The sequence below is a fragment of the Acinonyx jubatus genome, chromosome C1 (genome assembly GCF_027475565.1).
Source record: "Acinonyx jubatus isolate Ajub_Pintada_27869175 chromosome C1, VMU_Ajub_asm_v1.0, whole genome shotgun sequence".
Lineage (NCBI taxonomy): Eukaryota > Metazoa > Chordata > Mammalia > Carnivora > Felidae > Acinonyx > Acinonyx jubatus.
In genome coordinates this window covers 86,979,852-87,004,267 of record NC_069381.1, presented here as the reverse complement: position 1 = coordinate 87,004,267, position 24,416 = coordinate 86,979,852, and the positions used below count along the sequence as shown (strand labels likewise).

Genomic DNA, 24,416 nt, shown 5'->3' with positions numbered 1-24,416 from the left:
GAATGTGTAGATAGCTTTGGGTAGTATTGACATTTTAACAATATTTATTCTTCCAACCCATGAGCATGGAATGTTTTTCCATTTCTTTATATCTTCTTCAATTTCCTTCATAAGCTTTCTATAGTTTTCAGCATACAAATCTTTTACATCTTTGGTTAGATTTATTCCTAGGTATTTTATGTTTCTTGGTGCAATTGTGAATGGGATCAGTTTCTTTATTTGTCTTTCTGTTGCTTCATTATTAGTGTATAAGAATGCAACTGATTTCTGTACATTGATTTTGTATTCAGCAACTTTGCTGAATTCATGTATCAGTTCTAGCAGACTTTTGGTGGAGTCTATCGGATTTTCCATGTATAATATCATGTCATCTGCAAAAAGTGAAAGCTTGACTTCATCTTTGCCAATTTGGATGCCTTTGATTTCCTTTTGTTGTCTGATGGCTGATGCTACTAGAATTTCCAACACTATGTTAAACAACAGCGGTGAGAGTGGACATCCCTGTCGTGTTCCTGATCTCAGGGAAAAAGCTCTCATTTTTTCCCCCATTGAGGAAGATGTTAGCTGTGGGCTTTTCAAAAATGGCTTTTATGATGTTTAAGTATGTTCCTTCTATCCTGACTTTCTCGAGGGTTTTTATTAAGAAAGGATGTTGAATTTGTCAAATGCTTTTTCTGCATTGATCGACAGGATCATATGGTTCTTGTCTTTTCTTTTATTAATGTGATGTATCACGTTGAATGATTTAGGAATGTTGAACCAGCCCTGCATCCCAGGAATGAATCCCACTTGATCATGGTGAATAATTCTTTTTATAAGCTGTTGAATTCGATTTGCTAGTATCTTATTGAGAATTTTTGCATCCATATTCATCAGGGATATTGGCCTGTAGTTCTCTTTTTTTACTGGGTCTCTCTCTGGTTTAGGAATCAAAGTAATACTGGCTTCATAGAATGAGTCTGGAAGTTTTCTTTCCCTTTCTATTTTTTGGGATAGCTTGAGAAGGATAGGTATTATCTCTGCTTTAACTGTCTGGTAGAATTCCCCAGGGAAGCCATCTGGTCCTGGACTCATTTGTTGGGAGATTTTTGATAACTGATTCAATTTCTCCCCTGGTTATGGGTCTGTTCAAGCTTTCTATTTCCTCCAGTTTGAGTTTGGAGGTGTGTGGGTGTTTAGGAATTTGTCCATTTCTTCCAGGTTGTCCAGTTTGTTGGTATATAATTTTTCATAGTATTCCCTGATAATTGCTTGTATCTCTGAGGGATTGGTTGTAATAATGTCATTTTCATTCATGATTTTATCTATTTGGGTCATCTCCCTTTTCTTTTTGAGAAGCCTGGCTAGAGGTTTATCAATTTTGTTTATTTTTTCAAAAAACCAACTCTTGGCTTCATTGATCTGCTCTACAGTTTTTTTTTAGATTGTATATTGTTTATTTCTGCTCTGATTTTTATTATTTCTCTTCTTCTGCTGGGTTGGGGTGTCTTTGCTGCTCTGCTTCTATTTCCTTTAGGTGTGCTGTTAGATTTTGTATTTGGGGTTTTTCTTGTTTCTTGAGATAGGCCTTGGATTGCAATGTATTTTCCTCTCAGGACTGCCTTCGCTGCATCCCAAAGTGTTTGGATTGTTGTATTTTCATTTTCGTTTGTTTCCCTATATTTTTAAATTTCTTCTCTAATTTCCTGGTTGACCCACTCATTCTTTAGTAGGGTGTTCTTTAACCTCCATGCTTTTGGAGGTTTTCCAGACTTTTTCCTGTGGTTGATTTCAAGCTTCATAGCGTTGTGGTCTGAAAGTATGCATGGTATGATCTCAATTCTTCTCTACTTATGAAGGGCTGTTTTGTGACCCAGTATGTGATCTATCTTGGAGAATGTTCCATGTGCACTTGAGAAGAAAGTATATTCTGTTGCTTTGGGATGCAGAGTTCTAAATATATCTGTCACGTCCATCTGATCCAATGTATCATTCAGGGCCCTTGTTTCTTTATTGACCGTGTGTCTAGATGATCTATGCATTGCTGTAAGTGGGGTATTAAAGTCCCCTGCAATTACCACATTCTTGTCAATAAGGTTGCTTATGTTTGTGAGTAATTGTTTTATATATTTGGGGGCTCCTGTATTCAGCACATAGACATTTGGAATTGTTAGTTCTTCTTGATGGATAGACCCTGTGATTATTATATAATGCCCTTTTCATCTCTTGTTACAGCTTTTAATTTAAAGTCTAGTTTGTCTGATATAAGTATGGCTACCCCAGCTTTCTTGTGACTTCCAGTAGCATGATAAGTAGTTCTCTATCCCCTCACTTTCAATCTGAAAGTGTCCTCAGGTCTAAAATGAGTCTCTTGTAGACAGCAAATAGATGGGTCTTGTTTTTTTATCCATTCTGATACCCTATGTCTTTTGGTTGGTGCATTTAGTCCATTTACATTCAGTGTTATTATAGAAAGATATGGGTTTAGAGTAATTGTGATGTCTGTAGGTTTCATGTTTGTAGCGATGTCTCTGGTACTTGGTCTCCCAGGATCCCCCTTAGGATCTCTTGTAGGGCTGGTTCAGTGGTGATGAATTCCTTTAGTTTTGTTTGTTTGGGAAGACCTTTATCTCTCCTTCTATTCTAAATGACAGATTTGCTGGATAGAGGATTCTTGTCTGCATATTTTTTCTGTTCATCACATTGAAGATTTCCTGCCATTCCTTTCTGGCCTGCCAAGTTTCAGTAGAGAGATAGGTCTTGAGTCTTATAGGTCTCCCTTTATATGTTAGAGCACGTTTATCCCTAGCTGCTTTCAGAATTTTCTCTTTATCCTTGTATTTTGCCAGTTTCACTATGATATGTCGCGCAGAAGATCAATTCAAGTTACGTCTGAAGGGAGTTCTCTGTGCCTCTTGGTTTTCAATGCCTTTTTCCTTCCCCAGATCAGGGAAGTTCTCAGCTATTATTTCTTCAAGGACAACTTCAGCACCTTTCCCTCTCTCTTCCTCCTCTGGAATACCAATTATGCATAGATTATTTCTCTTTAGTGCAGCACTTAGTTCTCTAATTTTCCCCTCATACTCCTGAATTTTTTTATCTCTCTTTTTCTCAGTACAACAAAACCAACCAAACACACACTAACCACTAAACACATCCAACCATCTCCCATTACTACACCCAAAAAAAAATCTAACCAAACACTCAAAAAATACACATCATAACAACTACCAATCAAATACTCCACTCACACATCATAAACACATAAAACCCCCCTATCTACCAAAAATTCACAACAACACCAACAAAATACACAATAACAAACCAAAATCACTAACTAACTCATACTAACAAAACATTCTAAAAAAAAAAAAAAAAACCATAAATAAACAAAAATCTCCTCTCTCTTCCCTCATCCTTTTTTTACTCTCTCTTTCCCCTCACATCCATTTACTGATGATGCTCCCATCTTCCCTTTTTCTAGACCTGAGTTATCTCTCACATCCCATGCTCTTCCTACTCCGACATAATCTCCCCGTTCCAATTCTTAAAAAAATCTGTTTCCAAAAGTTTTACTTCATGGCTATACCTTTCTAGTTATGATCATCCCTTCATCCCATATATAGTGATCGTAGATATATATGACCTCCACACTATATATCAAAGCGAGATTATTTTCCCTACCTACATCATAATAACCCCCATCCTCATGTTCCCAGCCATGACCATCGCGTGGTCACCAAACTAACCATAAACTTTCCCTTTCAACCATACCGCGCGTCGCGTCGCTATTCCCTATGTTACAATCCCCCCCCCCCATTCCTCCAATATTACTGAATTCACATTCCCAATACTTCATTACATCCACTTCCCTCAGCGCGCGCGCGGCGAGCGCGCAGCGCTCTCGCATCACTCAAAACTAATTATCAACTAACTTCTTTTCATCTTGCATGGAGAGTTTATATTACAGCTGCATGGTAGCACGCATGACGAAGCCCGATTATTCTCAATTCGAGCTGAGAGCAAAAGATGTCATAACCAATTGCAATTTTTGCGGCGCTCGCCCTCGCACGGCGACTCATGGTATTTTTTCCCCCTTTTTTGATGGAGTAGTGGTCGGCGTGTGTCCACTCACTAAATTTTTTTTTTTACTTTTTTTTTTCTAATTGGGGTTTTTTTTTTTGGGGGGGGTAGACTGGGCGGGGGGGGGTCGTTGGGGTCAGTGGTGCGTTGAGCCCTTTTGCTTGTGTGTGGGTTGGTGGTGGGGGCCCCCCCCGGGCAGCGGTGCGCGCTTTGTTCCCTGTCCAAACGCTGAGCACCTGTGTCCTGGGCTCAACAACTCTCCCTCCCGTTGTCCTCCAGCCCTCCCGCTCTCCAAGCAGAGCTGTTAACCAATAACCTTCCAGATGTTAAGTCCTGTTTGCTCTCAGAACACACTCTGTCTGGCCCCTCCGCTTTTGCAAGCCAGATGGGGGCTCTGCTTTGCCGGTGGGCTGCCCCTCCACCCCGGCTCCCTCCCGCCAGCTCCGGAGAATCGGTTCTGCTAGTCTTCTGGTGGTTTTCTGGGTTATTCAGGCAGGTGTGGGTGGAATCTAAGTGATCCGCAAGACAGGGTGAGCCCAGTGTCCTCCTACGCTGCCATCTTCCGACCTAGCCAGTAATAATCTTTATTATCCTGATAAACATTTGTTGCTAGTACCATTATATTTTCAGAAAATTGTTTTCCAGCTTAAAAACTTGAGTGTGACGATCTTTCTGAAACTTTTAGTCCTAATTTTAAAACTACCCTGTGCTTCTAGAATAAACTTAACTGATCACAATTATTTTAATTTAACTTAATTTAATTTAATTTAATTTAATTTAATTTAATTTAAATTGTTTTTTATATAGAGAGAACATGATCAGGGAAAAGATGCAGAGGGTCAGAGAGAGGAGAGGGAGAATCTCAAGCATGCTCCACGCTCAGTGCAGAGTCTATTGTGGGGCTCAATCTCACTACCCTGGGATCATGAACTGAACCAAAATCAAAATCAGACATTCAACTGACTGAGCCACCCAAGCACCCTACAATATTTTATTTTTAAAATTCATTGTAGGAGTCAGTTTGGATATATTTTGTTTATAATTTTGGAATGCATGTTTGTGAGTTCAATAAGCCACAGTTTACTTCCTAGAACTGTCTTTGTAATGTTTGTTATCAAGTTTTTATTAGCTTCATAAAGGAAAATGGGTGTGCTTCTTTTCTCTGTACCTAAAATTATATTTGTGAAAGACTATAATTATTTATTATTTTTTTAAAAAAAAATTTAAATGCTTTTTATTTATTTTGAGACAGAGAGAGACAGAGCATGAGCAGGGGAGGGGCAGGGAGAGGGAGACACAGAATCTGAAGCAGGCTCCAGGCTCTGAAGTGTCAGCACAATGCCTGATGCAGGGCTCAAACCCACAGACTGTGAAATCATGACCTGAGCTGAAGTCGGATGCTTAACTGGCTGAGCCACCCAGGCACCCCTATTTATTCTTTTTTTAAACATTTATTTATTTTTGAGAAAGAGAGAGAGAGAGAGAGAACACAAGCTGGGGAGGGGCAGCGAAAAAGAGAGACACAGAATGGGAAGCAGGCTCCAGGCTCTGAGCTGTCAGTGCAGAGCCCCATGCGGAGCCCAGATTCACGGACCGTGAGATCATGACTTGAGCCAAAGTCAGATGCTTAACTGATTGAGCCATCCAGGCGCCCCTATAATTATTTGTTTCTTAAATGTTTGATAGAACTTGCTGGCCTAATTATTTGTGCTTAAAGTTTTCTTTATTGAAAGATTTAATTGTGATCCAATTTTTAAAATAAACGTAGCACTTTTCTATTTTCATTCACTTTTTTGATTCAGATTCAGTAGGATGTTTCTAGGAATTTTTCTAGTCCACCTATTTTCAAAGTTGTTGTAAAAATAATTGTTATATCTTTTATTATAATTTTAATGCCAGCAGCAAGTGCAATTAGTTATGTCCCCATTTCATTTCCAATCCTCTTTATTTGGGCCTTCCCTCTTTTTACTTGATCAATTTTATGACTTTTCTTGATTTTATAAATTTTTGCAAGACCAACTTTTTTTTTTATTGAACATCATCTGTTTTTGTTTTTAATCTTATTATTTCCTTTCTTTTTTTGACAGAATCCCTTTTTTATTTTGTTTTTTCATTTTTTATTTTTATTTTTTTAATAGTGACTACAAGACACTTTGTTTTTGAACTTTCACAAAAATTTTAATATGACCCAAACTTGATATGAAAAGTACATGATAATTATTGAGCTATAATATTTTATCTTTTTTTAGTCACATGGTTCATTTTATTTGTTTTTATTATTTAAATTCCAGTTAGTTAACAGTGTAATATTAGTTTCACGTGTACAATATAGTTATTCATCACTTCAGTACTACACCTGGTGATTATCACACACATGCGCACACACACAGAGTTCTAAAATGAGCTCAAATGTGTGTCTTCTTTGTGGTTAAGTAATATTCCATTATATATATATTATAGATATAATATATATGTCACTTCTTATTCATTTATCAGTTGGTGAAAACTTGGGCTATTTCATAATTTGGCCATTGTTGATTATGCTGCTATAAACATCAGGATGCTTGTATCCCTTTGAATTAGTATTTTTGTATTCTTTGGGAAATTACCTAGTAGTGCAATTGCTGGATCATAGGGTAGTTCTATTTTTAACTTTTTGAGGAATCTCCATACTGTTTTCCAGAGTGGCTGTACCAGTTTGCATTCCCACCAACAGAGCAAGAGCGTTCCCCTTTCCCCACATCCTTGCCAACATCTGTTGTTTCTTGTGTGTTTTTTTATTAAGTTTATTTATTTATTTTGAGAGAGAGAATACATGTGCATGCATGTGCATGTGTGAGCAGGGGAGGAGCAGAGAGAGGTGTAGGGAGAGAATCCCAAACAGGCTCTTCACTTTCAGCACAGAGCCTGATGTGGGGCTTGATCTTACCAACTGTGAGATCATGACCTGAGCCAAAATCAAGAGTTGGATGCTTAACTGACTGAGCCACCCAGGCACAACTGTGTTGTTGATTTTAGACATTATGATAGGCGTGAGGTAATATCTCATTGTAGTTTTGGTGGGTATTTAACTGATGATGAGTGATGTTGAGCATCTTTTCATGTGTCTGTTGGCCATCTGTATGTCTTCTCTGGGAAAATCTATATTCATGTCTTCTGCCCATTTTTAAATTGAATTATCCATTTTTTGAGTGTTGAGTTTTATAAGTTCTTTATATATTTTAAATACTAAACCTTTATCAGATATGTCATCTGTGAAGATCTTCTCCCATTCTGTCAGTTGCCTTTTAGTTTTGCTGATTGATTCCTTTTTTTGTGAACAAGCTTTTTATTTTATTGAAATCCCAATAGTTTATTTTTGCTTTTGTTTCCCTTGCCTCAGGAAACATATCTAGAAAGAAGCTGCTATGGCCGATGTCAGAGAGTTTACTACCTATGTTCTCTTCTAGGATTTTAACAGTTACCTATCTCACATTTAGGTTTTTCATCCATTTTGAATTTATTTTTTTGTGTATGAGGTAAGAAAGTGATCCAGTTTTATTCTCTTGCATGACTTGTCCAGTTTTCCCAACACCATTTGTTGAAGAGATGGTCTTTTTTCCATTGGATATCCTTTTCTGCTTTACCAAAGATGAGTTGACCATATAGTTGTGGGCCCATTTCTCGGTTTTCCGTTCTGTTCCATTGATCTGTGTGTCTGTGTTTGTGCCAGTACCATACTCTCTTGATGACTACAGCTTTGTAATATAGCTTGAAGTCTGGAATCATGATGCCTCCAGCTTTGCTTGTCTTTTTCAAGATTACTTTGGCTATTTGAGGTCTTTTGTGTTTCCATAGAAATTGTAGGGTTGTTTGTTCTACCTCTTTGAAAAATGTTTGTGGTATTTTGACAGAGATTACATTAAATGTGTATATTGCTTTGGGTAGTATAGACATTTTAACAATGTTTATTATTCCAATCCATGAGCATGGAATGTCTTTCCATTTCTTTGTGTGATCTTCATTTTCTTTCATCAGTGTTTTATATTTTTCAGAGTACAGATCTTTTACCTCTTCGGTTAGGTTTATTCCTAGATCTCTTTTAGTTTTTGGCGCAATTTGGTGCCTTGATTTCTCTTTCTGCTGCTTCATTATTGATTATAGAAATGCAAGATTTCTCTACATTGATTTTGTATCCCTCGACTTACTGAATTTGTGTTATCAGTTCTAGCAGTTTTTTTGTGGAGTTTTTCAGGTTTTCTATATAGAGTATCATGTTATCTGCAAATACTGGAAGTTCGACTTCTTCTTGCTCATTTGGCTACCTTTTGTTTCTTTTTGTTGCCTGATTGCTGTGGCTAGGACTTCTGGTACTATGTAAAATAAGACATCCCTGAGATGAGAGTGGACATCCATGTCTTATCAATTTTATGATTTCTTGATAAATTGATAAGTTGTCTTTATCAATTTTATGATGGTAGAGAAAAAGCTCTGTTTTTCCCTATTGGGGACGATGTTAGCTGTGGGTTTTTGTATATTGTCTTTATTATGTTGAGGTATATTCTAGCTAAACCTACTTTTTTGAGGGTTTTTATCATGAATGGATTATGAACTTTGTTAAATGCTTTTTCTGCATCTATTGGAAGGATCATATGGTTCTTTTCCTTTATTAATGTGGTGTGTCACATTGATTGATTTGAATTATTGAACCATTCTTAAAACCCAGGAATAAATCCCACTTGATCATGGTGCTCATGTGAATGAGTTTTTTAATATTAGATTCAATGCTAATATTTTATTGGGAATTTTTGCATCCTTGTTCAGTGATATTGTGGTTCTCTTTTTTAGTGGATTATGTATCTCATTTTGGTGTCAGGGTATTCCTGGCCTCAAAGAATAAATTTGGAAGTTTTTCTTCCTTTTCTGTTTTTTGGAATAGTTTGAGAATAAAATTTTAAAAAATGATAATAGTAAAATAAAAATAAAAAGGAAGCTGTATACTATTTCCCCTAGAGCTAAAGCTTTTGCAGTGCTCTATGATCCGAAGACTTGGTGCATACAGAGGGTTTGTGTTGGTCTTCCGGGGAAGAGACTGTTGCACTGATTCTCAGAGGGACTTGCCCCAGTGTAGACACGCCTGCTGGGTGCAGTGGGATTGGTGTAGGTAGCTCCTGCCTCCCCTAGGCGGCATTGTTTTGTCCCTGACTTTGATCAGTGCTATGGACAGGGTGAAAATGGCGTTGCCCTGCTTGCTTGACCCCTGAGTGGGGAGCTCATGCCCACCACCCTTCAGGAAGCCTTCACATAAGAGCAGACTTTCACTTTTCCGTGTGTCCCTGGCCTCACCCTGCCTTCACCCTGCCTGCGTCTGAACTGCCCGCCTGCCAGGCAGCACAGCACTCCTGTGCTTTATGTCAAGTCTGTGGCTAGGCTCCATAACTCCAAATTTTAGGAATCCAAGGGTTTGGTCCTTCACTGATCCCCTGGGGGAGGGTCTCCCTGCACTACTGCCACCTGCAGGTTTGTTACTGGGGACATTATAGCTCAAACATATTCTATAATTGCCAAGCTCCTCTGAGAATAGGCCTACGTAAATCAGACAGAAAGGTGTCATTGAAGTTAGGATTATGTTAGCCTACTGGCATGTAATGGAAAAGTGCCAAGGAGTGTAAGATGTTGACAAGAAAGTGTTTGAAGTATTAGGCCATAGCAAGGGGAAAATAAAGATATATCAATAATCTTGAGCACTCAGTGAAGTAAAAGATAAGTGAATAAATGGAAAGATAAGAGGTTGGAGTCAGAAAATTACAATACATTAATTTATACTTTTCAAGTGTTCATTAGAATGTCTAGTTTAAATAGAGGAAAATAACTAAAACTAAGAAGTTGGATTGAAAACTAGTCATTGGATTGAAAACTAGATTAATTTTTTTGGCTGACTTGAGTCAGAAAGTTTTACCTTGAATATCCATAATGGTAACTGTAACTTAGTCAATATTGAAATATTTCCCAGTTTACTTATATATAATTACAAAATTTAATACTGCAAACAATGAAATTTTATCTTTTATGGATTTATCAAAGTATATTGTCATTTAAAATCAATGAATTAATACTGTGTTAATAAAATAAATGTATAAAATCTATTAAAAATAAGAAAGTTTTACAAGTACTCATTTGTGCTTTTAGCTTGGAAAGAAGTCCGTGGTGAATGAGGAAGAATATGCTGTTAATGCTCTAAGGTAAGACAGATTTATTCTTTTATATCAACTCATGTTCACACGTTTTTTAGAAAAAGAAGTCATACCCATAATATAATGTTTTTTTCCTTAATTTTACATAACAAAAATATTGCCATTAACATACATTTTAGGTTTTCCTTCTTTGGAGTTATCAAAATTTATTAATCTTTTTGAATAAATCAGCTAAGACCTTGTCAGATATCACTTTGTTTTTAAATTGGAATACACAGATATTTATGGAACCCATTGATTTGTGTGGGGTTTAAAGATTTAAAATATAAACTGGCACAGTGCGTCTAATATTTTAAACTTAATATTACAATTATACCACTGTTCTTCATTGGATAAACCTTTGACTCAGAGCAGCTACCTACAGATACTATGTTGTTGTTATAGTAGACCTGTAGAGGTCACTATTAACAGACAAATGAAAAGCATATTGGAATTACAGGTTAATATAGCTAAATCTGAAATTGCGTGTGCCCCAAATTACTAGAAAGACCATAGTACTCCCTTGCATAAAGACATTATAAAAATGTAACAAAAATTTAAATCAGAAATTTTTAGATAATTAAATGATGAAAGTAAATCTTACTACTTGGGTGAGAGAGTCACATCATATGATTTAAAATTTCCCATCTCTGCAGTTTCTTAAACAAATTGAAAGAAGAAAGACCCCTTAAATTTAGTTTTAAGAATTTTCTGTTGTTTATTTTGTCTAATATTTTGTATAATATTTATAAGAATATACAGCAAAAAGATAGATGAAAGCAGGACCTTGTTTGGATTCTCTAAACACAAGCTATATCTTATAAAGTGTAAATTTTACTTTATTAAAAACAAAAACCTGAGGAGATATTTCTAATAAAAAGTGGTATAAAGTAATCATTTTTAATGTTCATTCATATGGGTAGTTATCAGGTGGGTATATGTGGGGAAAGAGCAGGACTAGTCAATAGAGAAACCACCCTTACCACGCGAATGCCAGTAAAACCCCCTTAAAATGAAGGGAATCTGTCATCTTGTGTAAATTCTCTTCTGCTTCCATAAACACAGCCGTAATCAATTAAAGACCCACTTGTGAAGGAGCCATTGTTTGCAGCTCCATTCAGTTGCTGAGTTGTCTTTTAGGCTGCCCATGCGGAAACCCTGGTAAGGTGATGAGAAAGTTCAAAGCACCTAACTTTGCAATGTGGATTTTGTTATTGAAACTTCTCTTTATATTTTTATTCATTTAAAAAAATGTAGTATATGTAGTGTATATGTTCATTGGTTATTTCAAGAAAGAGAAGGGACTTAACATAACAAAGGATGAAAATGATCTCATGACATAATTCTGTGCAACTATTAGATTACAATGCCTTATGAATTAGTTCAAGAGGAATCAATGTTGAAAATGTTTGCTAAGAAAATAAATAATAGTACTTCTTCATAAGTCTGTTGATAGAAAGTGAGAGTGCTTTCTTCAACATTCAGTCATTATTTTTGGCATGACTGCCATTTTGTTTTTGTTCTCAACTCTCCCTACTTCTCTAATTTCAACTAGACAGTAGTATTACCACTGAAGTGTAGTCAGTATTTAGTCTTGATTGCCAGATTTGGGAGACTGTTGGAACTTTGCTAAAGAGGCAGATATAAAAATATTTCAGATAGAATTTGGCATAAATGATTTAAAGACTTAACAAGATAAAAATGAATTAATATTAAATATTTAATGCTATTGATATATATAGAACTGGAGGGAGTAAACAAATAATATAGTAATAAAAGTTACTTAATGCATGAAAGTAAATCCTCATAGAGCAAGCCTAAGGACTAAAAAAGAAATTACATAATGTTATTCTTAGAACCTCACCTTGTCAGAGTAGGAATCTGACTTTTGGGTCACCCTTAATCTTTTGCTTTCTAGGCAAAAATGGGCCAAATTTCTTCCCTGACTACCTAAAAAATAACCTGTCATAGGCCTAGGGGAAGTCACATTCAACTATAGTCATATTCAAGTCAAATATAAAAGATTTTGGAATGGAAATATAGGAATGAAGTGATCCAACAAGAATGTTTTCTTTCCTAAGATTTCCTTTGCTTTTCTAGATCAAATAAAGAAAATAAGCATTTTAGGAATACAATTCAATAAAACTGCCGAGTCTGTCACTGTTATACAAACTCCTAGGCCTCTCTCTTTTCCTTGAGTGACATGTCTGGGGAGTTTATAAGGAAGAGCCTCAGTGTCCAGACCAGCCACTCTACAGATGACTCAGGACACCTTTGCTAAATCCATTCATTACCCTGGCCCCTAGTGGGAGTTACAAGCGAAGCCTGCCAATTAGATGTTGGTAATGTGGACTCTGCTTTAGGGAATTGGGTAAGACTGCCAGAATTCATTCCTGAACTTTAGCAGCCACAAAAGAGTATTTTTCTGTCGTCTGTAACCGATTCAAAACCAGGTCTCAAAAGGACAAGCTTCCTTTTGTGCCCCATCTTTCCTAAAGTCCAATGACTAATAATGTTACAACATCAGGTTTTTCACAAGATCACAGGAAACATCTGACGAAGGAGAAGCAAAGAAAAAAATGTCATTGTTTGACTTGATTAGCCTTTGTTTAACTCTGTTTTCTAATATTAGAACATTCTTTTTGGAAATAATTACATGGTAATTTATCACAAACTAATGGTACTTTATTGTTAAATGAGAGATTAAACCTGGGTTGTGTCAAGAGTCATAAAATAAAAATAAAATAAAAAGCTTTCCATAATGAAGGTTGTGAATGAAGAAATTAATGTAAGTTCCTATTTAACACTGCTTGCCCTCGCCTTGAAAAAATATTTCCAAAATCCTATCCTGAGGCTGTATTGGCATCACTACTTCCTTCTCTGCTAATAAACACACATAAGGGTGAGTGTTTTGCTTTCAAGTTCATTGACATTATTATTGTTTTTAATTTTTTTTTTTACATTTTAGTCTATTTGAATGCTTGGGTGATGTTTTGAAATTATTGAGGGGCAGCAGTAGATTTTCTTAATAAGGATTCTGTGAACTTAAATATCTGATTAGTAGAATGAACAAATCTTGGAAAATGTTCAAGTCATTTTGTGGAAAATGTCAGAGAACTCTAAACAGTAGGAATTTTAGGTAGTAAATTCATAGTCAGCCCCTGTAGACTGTAATAAGAAAGATGTGACTCTGTATCTCTGTACGAGATGTTTTGTTTTTGTTGTTGTTTGTTTGTTTTAAAACAATGTATTATTTTGGCTTCTGGTCCTAATTTTACTTTAGAAATTATTTTTGATATGCTTCAGACAGGAGCTTTCTGTCCAGGTCTTGAATGCAAGTATTATATCTTTGTTTTGTATTCTTGTGCAAATATATTTTATTGGGAACCTATTTCAAAATGCTTGTTAAACATATGAGCTTAGTCACATTAATGTAGTCAAGTGCTGTAACTGTACGGGCAGATATTGGAACAGAGGAACCTATGTCTCATACTCATGGCTGCAGCTCACTGATGAGAGAGGTTTCCTTCATCAGCTCACTGCCTATGCGCATGCTACACTGCGTACACACTTATTTCTTTCTGCTGTCACACACATACACACACACACACACACACACACACACATGCACCTATAATTTAGGGGGAAAAACCCACATTTGTCATAAAGCTTAGGAGTTAAGAGTAAGAGAGTAAGGCCAGGATAGTAACTGTTCAGAACTTGAATGAATTGCTGGTTTTCACCAAGTAAACTAACTGGCTGGCCTTCTCAGGCAGGCTCCAAATTCCTGTTGAAATGAAGACTTTCTTTCCTGGACTAGGCCTGGCATTCCTGGGAAACAATGGCCCTTTTCAAATAGGCTCTGAAATTTCACAGGTGAAGGGAGAGGGGCAGTCATTTGATCCCACCCACAAGAAGCCTGTTAGTATTTTAAAAAGTGAAGACAGAGCCTATCATGGAAATGCAGGCAAAGCTGGCTAGTGGCTAAGAGCTGCAATCTAGATCCACAGTTTTGCAGATCTCTGTGAAATATGAATCAATTTCAGTGTTCTGTCTTTGACTCACATTGCAACTCTTTTTCTAGATTTTCTTAAGAGCAGACTACAGAATCACTGAAATGGGGTTTTATTTTGTAGCATGTGTTAAGGAAGAGCAGTATTCAAGTTTTTCCTTAATTAGGAACTAACATTAGAATTTATTTAAAAAAAAGATTAAATTGCTGGGGCGTCTGTGTGATTTTGGAAAACATGCAGGGTAAAAATATTACATAGAGTTACAGAAATATATATAATTACATATATATGTAATAATTTTACCTTGTATCCTTTCCAAAATGGTTTTCAATTAGGCCTAATTATATTATAATTGAATAATTTAAAAATTCAGAAATGTTCAGATAATTTTGGAATCCCATATGAAAGTATATATAACATCCAATTTGAAAGAATTTGGGCATATTGATCACCACACTTAACAAGTACAATTAATATCAGATGTATTTCATAGGTTTTATGGAAACTTATTTGACTAGACCTTTCAGTGATTGTGTGAGATAAACTGAGGGTTAAAAAAAATCTTTTTTTAATTTTATTTATTTGTGAGAGAGAGAGCGAGTGCAAGTGTGCAAGGGGCAGAGAGAGAAGGAGACACCATCAGAAGCAGGCTCCAGGCTCTGAGCTGTCAGCACAGAGCACAACATGGGGCTGGAACCCATGAACCATGGGATCATGACCTGAGCTGAAGTCCAACGCTTAACTGACTGAGCCACCCAGGCGCCCCAAACTGAGGGTTTTAGTATTCAGTTACATGGGTGAGAAAATAATAAAAGTTCAGATTGTGATATTTATCATTAATAAAATACATTTTATTAGGCACTCCTTTATGCAAGAAACTGAATTTTTCCATTTGTATTTGTTTTAATAATCCTTAATAACTGCCTCAAGATTGATAATGCACCCAGTATTTAACAGAAGACTTATTTTAGACATAAATTACTTAAGACTCAGAAAATAATTGATTTTTACTTAAGAATAAATAATAGAACATTTTATGAAATTGTCACTCTAAATTACATAGTTCTTTTCTAATAAACCCAATTAACCTGGTCATTATGTAACAATATAGTATTTTGAAACATTTTTCCTGATATTTTGGTTATTATATGGTGTATTCTCCCCCACCCTACGCTCCCCTCTCAACCCTGGCCCCAATTCTAGCAGCAACCAGGGTGTTCTGAGCTTATATCCTAGAAAAGGGATGAAACAATAGAATAACAACAATAAAATGAAAGTATTGGTGTTTGACTTTCAAATGCAAAAATAAAAAGGAATTTTTAAAACACACACACAAAGCAAATAATAGGAGAAAAAAGCCAAGGTGCAAAAATAAACTAACTATACCAATCAAAACTAGTTTTCCCAACCCACCAAGAAAAATTTTTTGTTGGAGAAGAGGACAAGAAGCAGAGGATAAAGAGCATTTTGATATTGGTGGATCACTTGATAAGAGAGTCTATGTACCTTGTTTCCCCAACTATTGGGTTAATGGGAATTAACAATAGATCAATCTCAAAAATTTGGGATTCTAAGAGACCTGATATTTCTCAAGTGGAGTTTAGAGACGTGTCAAGCTGTATACTTTGTATCTACCCTACTCTTCCTCTACCCTCATCTATACACTCTCCCCCTTGCATGTATAGGAACAAAAGAGTACAGATGGATGGGGTATTCAAGACACAGCTCTAAGATAGCCTCTTAGAATCTCTTGCTCCTTTAATATAGCCTAGAGAGCAAAAGTATGTTTTTCCATTAAGTTGAGAGCAGCACAGGGAGGGAGCAAGGAACCAACAGATGGTAGGAGGGGTTATTTTGAGGAAGAGGAAGATGCAGCTGTCATACACAAGGGCAAATGACAGAAAATATAGAAGAGAAAAAAAGTACCCCATGATGGAAATTAGTGTGAAGTGACCATTAAGAACCATATAAAACTTTCTAATTATGTGATACTAAGAGCTTTGCAACTTAGATATAACCTCAGTGAAGGGTTTGTAGGTACAAAGGTAAGTAACTAAAATGATTGAGATTACTCTAAATTGACCAAGATTATTTTTACTACCCAGCAAAACAGGGGGGAGGGGGGCACAGAATAGAAATTGTTTATGTATAGAAAAATAAAGTTAGTACTTTTGCACACTTGAATTTTAAGGATTAGAAGTTAGACCCTCTGTACTTATTATAAAGAACAAAATTCAAAGAAGGACATCTAAGTTCACTGCTTTTATTTTTCATTGCTTCATTTATCCTTATTGTCCTACAACCTTATTTGAACTCACATTAGAACGTCCAGCTATCTAGTGGTGCCCCAAGCCTGGAGGCAGATGCTCACCTCATCTATCTAGAGGATGAAAAAAGGCTGACTAGCTGCTTGGTGTAGAGGCAGGAGATTATTGCTATTGCTTTGAGACTAGCATATTCTCCTAGAACCTGCTATGACAAAGGATATGTGAATGGACCAGACATGGGCCCTTAGGAAAGAGAGCTGGGTCGAAGCCATTTAAGGGCTGCTGAAGAGGACCAGCCTGGATTGTTGAAAGGACTCCAATAGTGTGAGATTGTGGGAGGGAGTCTCCAGGGAAATTAGAGACTGGACAAAGAGTATTCAGCCAGGAGAATGAAACACCACAGCTATGGAAACCTCCAAAGTATCCATGCAATCATCCCATCAGAAATTAGGGCTTTAACTACATATCAAGCACAGAGAATATGGCACAATCAGCCAAGGAAAAACATTTGTTCTTCTATATTTCCTGCTTTATTTGACCCTGGAAGAATCTGAAAAAGCTGCTAGCTAGTGAGGAAGGAGGAAGGCATATGAGGAAAAAGAGCAAAGGACAATCAAGCATTCTAATTATTTTGAGGCAGCCAACTATAGACCTTGGCCTTGGGAAGGAGAAGAAGTCTCAGTTTGAATAGCTATTGAAACATTGATTAATAATCTGGATTGTATATATTATGATTTTTGAAGTGAGACAATGTTTTGGGTCTTAAGGGATCATAGGACTGCTTACTACCTAAGAGTAAGCTGGAAAGTAATGAGACCTAGCCAATTTTACATCCAAGGGCGGGGAAGGTTTCCCACATTGAATAAATTTTAAGGAAGTATTGAAGATAAAACAGAATTGTTACTTTAATTTATTCTATAAGTCTTATCTTCAGTATACTAATTATATATCTTACAAATAATGCACAAAATACTGTGCAATCACAAATAGTGGGTAAATTACTCCTGTACTTGGATAGGGAGCATTGTCCGGCAGTATAAACAAGGACTTGCTGGAGCGTTGTTTTATATTTAGCTCTATTACCTTTATTTACTGGGTTACCTTACATCACAATGTTTCTTAATTTCAGTTTTTTTCATATAAGAATAAATAAAAATGTAATAATGCTACGTAAAATGGCTTTTGCTTCAAATGAGCTAATATAAATCAAATGTGATAATGTAATCAATACATTTTGAACACAAGTGCAATACATATATAGTATTATATTGTTAAAAATAATAATGGCCACTCTCTTAGGGCATTTTATGAACTCAAACTATTTTGTTAAAGGAAAGATTTTTTGGTTTTTTAGTTTTTTTTTTTTTTTTAATTTGAATGTTTGGAGCACCTGGGTGGCTCAGTCGGTTGAGCATCTGACTTCGGCTCAGGTCATGATCTCACAGTTTGTGGGCTCGAGCCCCGCATCAGGCTCTGTGCTGCCGCTTGCTCAGAGCCTGGAGCCTGCTTCAGATTCTGTGTCTCCTTCTCTCTCTGCCCCTCCCCCACTCACACTTTGTCTCACTCTGTTTCTCAAAAATAAATGTAAAAAAAAATAAAAAATAAAAAAATAAATAAATTTGAATGTTTATGTTCATATGCATTTCAGACATTTTTGCAACACTGTGAAACACTTTGAAACAATGTGTGTAGTAGACACACATCCTTTACTTGTGATTTATGATGAAAATTTATCATTTTGTTTCTTCCTGTTTTTTGACAGAATCTCAAAATGAGATTTTTTTGTCTCAATTTTAAGGCTTACAAAGATTGACAATAAAATAATAGGTGATAACCACGTCTAATATTTATTAGTGAATATAAATATATATATATATACTTGTACATAAATACTGGTATAAAATATATACAAGTATATGCTGATAAATAATATATACAAACATATATATGTATCTATGTGTATATATGTATATATATGTATCTATGTGTATATATATGTATATATATGTATCTATGTGTATATAAATATATATGTATATATGTGTGTGTGTGTATATATATATATATATATATATATATACACACAGAAGCATATACATGCTCAGCTGTGTGTATATTTGTGTGTAAATGTGTTTACATAGCTGGATATGTATATGACTGTATATAAGCCCGTGTATATAGTTAGTTTAATTTTCTTAATAACCCTGTGAGATTTATGCTATTATTTTCTGTATTTTTCAGATGAAGGAACTAAGGCACAGAAAGTTTAAGTAACTTAACCAGGGTCACATTTATGGTGAATAATAAAGCCAGGAGCTACACCCCAGCATAATAGTACCAGTGTATGTTCTGTTAAGTATATTCCTATTGCCAGCATCTAAAGAGAACTACAGAACAACCCATGTTAGAATTACAAAGCACATCATTAAAAATCAGCTTTGGAAAGGTCAGTGTTTATGTAAGTGAAGATCAGTAATTAAGCGGAAAGTAGGAAATTGAAAATAATTGTAAGACTGTTAGTCTCTCATGAATGGTAGTGGATTGCTTCTCACTTACCTCAAGTCAAGTGAGAGGGGCATTAAGAAGAATAGAATACAAGTAGAACTGCATAAATGCCCTTTGCAACTTGGGACAGAGACACAAGAAATCTAAACAACAAAATCTGGTTTAAGCAGCTTGAGGCAACATATTAAAGGATGCAGGTAGGAAGTAACTCCATTCCTACCAAGAGTGGATTAGGATTGCATGTTTCCTCTGCTCCAGATGTGGGACATTTATAAAGAGCCTTGGAGCTGCCTTAGACTCACTCTAAGAGTCCTGTCTAAAAGGGAACTACTGTAAGAGAAAAAGATAATAAGGAGAGGTATCAAAATCAACCACCCAATGGGAATGTATTTACTCTCATCAAGGGAGATATTGGTGTAAGACCGCAGTGATCAAAGATTTCCAAAGAACCCACAAAGCACCCCGTGTAACCAGCAGTTTAAACAGGGACAGAGGAAACCAATGCTAAATTACATTGGTACAAGTTACATATTATCTTTCCTGACACTTATTTTTCCTAGAAGAGTCAGAAACTATGGTTACCTTACTTCCTTCCCACTGCAAGTGGTCTGTCCTACTACCCTTCTTTCAGTTCCTCAAGCATGTCAAATTTATCTCTGCCTCAGGATTTCTGGATTAACCACCTTCTCTGCCAGACATATTCTTTCCTGTGATGGTCACAAGGCTCTCTCCATTAGTCAGTCATTTAAATGTTAAATAGAATCCCCTCAAACAAGCCTTCACATAGGGCCTAGTAGGCCTTGTTTAGGATTCTGACTTTTAGTCAAAATGGGAAATGAAGTCAAAGAAGGATAACATGGTGTGATTAATTTTTTTTTCTTTCACAGTCTGCACAATTTATACACAGACACAGGCCCATCCTGGGCCTTTCATCTCTATAAATTTAGAGTTTTCTCTATAAAATATAGGTAATTTAGCCCACAAAATGGAGGAGGGGGTTAAAGGTTAGGAGGACACAATAGGAGAGTTAAGATACACTCTTCTGGAGAAGGATCAGGCTGGGAGAGGGCTTGAAGGCAACATCAGCACAGAGAGAGGAGGAGTATTTTTTAATAAAAGTCATTCCAGGGCTCCTGGGTGGCCCAGTTGGTCGAGTGACTGACTTCAGCTCAGGTCATGGTCTCAGGCTTCATGACAATGAGCCCCGGTGTCAGGCTCTGTGCTGACAGCTGGGAGCCTGGAACCTGCTTCAGATTCTGTGTTTCTGTCTCTGTCTGTCTCTCCCCCACTCACACTCTGTCCTTCTCTCTCAAAACTAAATAAACATTAAACATTTTTTTTTAATTTAAAAAATAGGGGCTCCTGAGTGGCTCAGTCAGTTAGGTGTCCAACTTCGGCTCAGGTCATGATCTCACAGTTCGTGAGTTCAAGCCCCACATCAGGCTCTATGCGAACATCTTAGAGCCTGGAGCCTGCCTTGGATTCTGTGTCTCCCTCTTTCTCTGCCCCTCATCCGCTTGATCTGTCTGTCTCTCTCTATCAAAAATAAGTAAACATTAAAAAAAATAAAAAATAAAGTTTAAAAAATATTTAAAGTTTATAAAATGTTTAAAAATAAATAAAATTTTAAAAATTTAAAAAGTAAAATTTAAAAGTCATTCCACTTTTCATGGAGAAAAGATTATAGAGGAAATTAATAGAGAGAAGGAGTCAAACATATGCTTTGGAGGTAGAGCTCACAGAATTTCATGATATCTTGATTATAGGTTGTTAGGGAAAGAAGGATTAAATAAGACTATTAGACTTTTGGCTAGAACAGTTTAGTCATTGGAAGAAGACCTGCATAAGAGAAGTTTGGATGTAAGTTGGTATGGTGAGCAGAATACTAAGATGGCTCCCAAGATCCCTGCTTTCTTGTATACATGTCTTGTGTAAACTCTTTTCCTTGAGAGTGAGCAGGGATCATAAATATGATAGAATATCCCTCCCATAACTAAGTTACAAATCAGTTCATATTCCACTAATAAAAAGGGATATTATTGCATGTGGGCCTAACTTAACCAGGTGAGCCCTTTAAAGGAAAGTGAAATGTCAGAGAGATGCTTTTCTGCTGACCTCAAAGAAGCAGCAAACTGAGATAACTGAGAGAGGAAAAGATCTCATAGCAAAGACCTGAGGGAGCCTCTAGGCTGAACAACTAGCTGATAGTTGTTCCTGGATGATAGTCACCAAGAAAATAGGGACCTCAGTAATAATACATCTACAAGGAACTGAATCTGTCAACAATATAAATGAGCTTGGATGGGTACCCCAAGATTTATGTGAGACCATAGCTCCAGCCAACACCTTGATTTTGGCCCTACATGATCCTGAACAGAGAATTCAGCTACTCCTGAGAAGTTTAAGCTTCTAGCCTATAGAAACTGTGAGATGGTAAATGGGTATTGTTTTTTTATTTTATTTTAATTTTATTTTTTTATTTACTTTAGAGAGAGAGAGTCATGCAGGTAGGGAAGAAGGGCGGGCAGGGGGGGAGAGAGAGATTGAATTTCAAGCAGGCTTCACACTCAGCATGGAGCCCTGCCCTGGGCTCGATCTCACAACCCTGGAATCATAACTTGAGCCAGAATCAAGAGTCAGATGCTTAACCAACTGAGCAACTCAGGAGCCCCAAATGGGTGTTGTTGTAAGTAACTAAGTTTATTGTGATTTGTTACACAGCAACAAAAAACTAATGAAGTTGGCAAGCAAGGTTTCCAATTGGGGCATATTAGATTCAAAATGCCTATTAGACATTCAACAGGAGTTATCAAGCAGGGAACTTGTTACACTTTTTTAGGTTTCAGGGGAGAATGACATGGTGGCTTTGTGCTTGTGCCAATATTTCAGAGTAAATGGTGAGAAACAGACTGAGGACAACCTTATACCATGAAGTTGACTTGAATGATAAAAATGAAAAGAAGAGAAAATGTACCTGTCCTCTAGGAACTTATAGTTTAGACTAGAGAAACAAGAATTTTCTTAAAAAATTTTTTAATGTTTTTATTTATTGAGAGAGAGAGAGAGAGAGAGAGAGAGAGAGAGAGATAGACCAAGCTTGAGGTCCAGAGAGAGAGGGAGGAGGGCCAGAGAGAGAGAGGGAGACACAGAATCTGAAGCAGGTTCCAGGCTCTGAGCTCTCAGCACAGAGCCCCATATGGGGCTCGAACTCGTGAACCATGAGAGCATGACCTGAGCCAAGTTGGACACAACTGACTGAGGCATCCAGGCACCTGTAAACAAGAATTTTCTTAACTAAATATACACTATCCTAGAAAAACTGCCTTATTAGTAAAAATTTCAAGTTTTTGAAATTTGCTGATTTATTCTTTTCTATTTATTGATTTTTTTCCTTATAATATTAACAAAAGAAGTACAGCATTTTTTTCTTATCTTGCCTTTGATGACTTTTTTTTTAGGAATTCTTTTAGCCTACTTAGGAGTTACATTTACTATGATCTTTCTACTCCATTGAAAACTCCAGAACTATTGGACATTTACTTTTATTTTTATTTTTTTTTAAAAACCCCACTGGTATAGAAAGTTTTAATGTTTATTCATTTAAAAAATAATATTTATTTATTTTTGAGGGAGAAAGAGACAGAGTGTGAGCAGGGGAGGGGCAGAAAGAGGGGGCCGGCTCCAGGCTCTGCGCTGTCAGCATGGAGACCACGGGGCTTGAACTCACAAAAAGATCATGACCTGGTCCAAAGTCAGAAGCTTAACCGACTGAGCTTAACAAACAGGCACCCCGTTTGTTTATTCATTTTTGAGAGACAGAGAGAGAGAGAGAGAGAGAGAGAGAATGAATGCACACGCGGGGGAGGGTCATACAGGGCAACAGAGGATCCCAAGCAGGCTCTGCACTAACAGCAGTGAGCCAGAATGCAGGGTTTGAACTAACAAACTGTGAGACCGTGACCTGAACCACCAAGGTGACCCTATTGGACATTTTAGAAGTCATTTAACACAGTACCTTTATTTTAAATATAAGTATACTGAGGAACACAGAGATTAAGTAATTAGCAAGCACAGGTAAAAAAGCCATGGCTGGAGTCAAATTCTGTCATTACCCAGACCAACCCTTGTTATTCGATGTACCATGCAATATCATATTGCTTCTCTGCCATTATGACAAATTCTGTTTTGGCGAAGAATAAGGAAAGATGTAGATCTATGTAACTTTAAACACAAAGTTGGATTTACGTTGTTTCAATGCCTTCATTTGACAAATGACAATAAATATTTCTTTTCAACATTATACAAACAATTAATAGGGACACTAAAATAGGTTTGGGCCTTGTTAAAACTATTTGAAGGTAACAGCTCAGATAAAAATAGCCACATGGAATTTGTACTTATATGTGCCTTAGAAAGACCCTGAGACCCTGTGGATCATCGGTGCTTGTTATTTGTACTGATTTTTCCTACTATCCCATTGGTCCTGATAGTTAATTGTGAAATAGTTTTGAAAGTTTGATCCATTTACAAATTATTTTTCTTATTTTTTAGGGGCATGGCAATGACTCTAGAGAAATATAGAGAGATCAGAACTGTTGATAACTGAAAGAGAAATTATCTTAACCTCTCTCTGTGGATGACAGCATATTAAAACCTCATTTAACCTTGGGTCAAATTGTTTTCTGAAAGAAAGAGGAAGTAGTTGGTCCCCAGTTATTTGATTAGGTTATTTTGAACGCAACTGGGGCCATTTAGAGAATGACCACCACAGTTCAGGAAGGGATTTTCATTGTCGTTTCTGGTTATTACATTAGTGCAGATTTTGAGTTCCAGCAAGTTTAATAGATGTGTCTTCACATGGATTATAATCTAAAAAGAGAGATTACATTTTATTTTATTTTATTTTAACATTTATTTTAACATAGTATAATAAAGTGAGCAGGAGAAATTTGAAATTTGCAACTGTATTTGTAAAGTGGGTCAGTCTGGGTTAATGGGTCAGTCAGATTTTTCATGCTTATTAAGAATCAAATAAGGTATTTTGAGCATATTTATTCTTAGAAGAATAAAGTTGAAATCTTAATTAAATTTCTCTACTGAACAGTTTTAGGTTTTGTTTTACAGCCTCTGCCCCTAATTAGTAGTTGTATAAAGAGAAAAATAAGGCTTAGAATCTTACCAGACCCCTTTCATTTGTAGAACTGGTTCTTGTTCATTTGCTGGAACTCAACTTTACCAAACTAATGTTTTACTTGGCTTGTAGCGTTTTATTTAAATAAGTACAGAAATTTAGAAAACATAAAATACAAAGTACACTGTATTCTATACAGTTCTGGGAAAAAATATTAAATATCTAG

General features: G+C 36.3%; 1 long non-coding RNA gene across 2 annotated transcripts in view; it reads left to right on the top strand.

Moving 5' to 3' along the window:
* Window positions 1–18,471, top strand: part of LOC113599225 (uncharacterized) — a 72,378-nt gene extending 53,907 nt beyond the window's left edge. For both annotated transcript variants that reach the window (XR_003419965.2, XR_008295096.1), the window contains 2 exons: window positions 10,231–10,283; window positions 11,340–18,471. This is a non-coding gene — a long non-coding RNA (uncharacterized LOC113599225). The remainder of the gene's footprint in view (window positions 1–10,230; window positions 10,284–11,339) is intronic.
* Window positions 18,472–24,416: the final 5,945 nt, after the last annotated feature.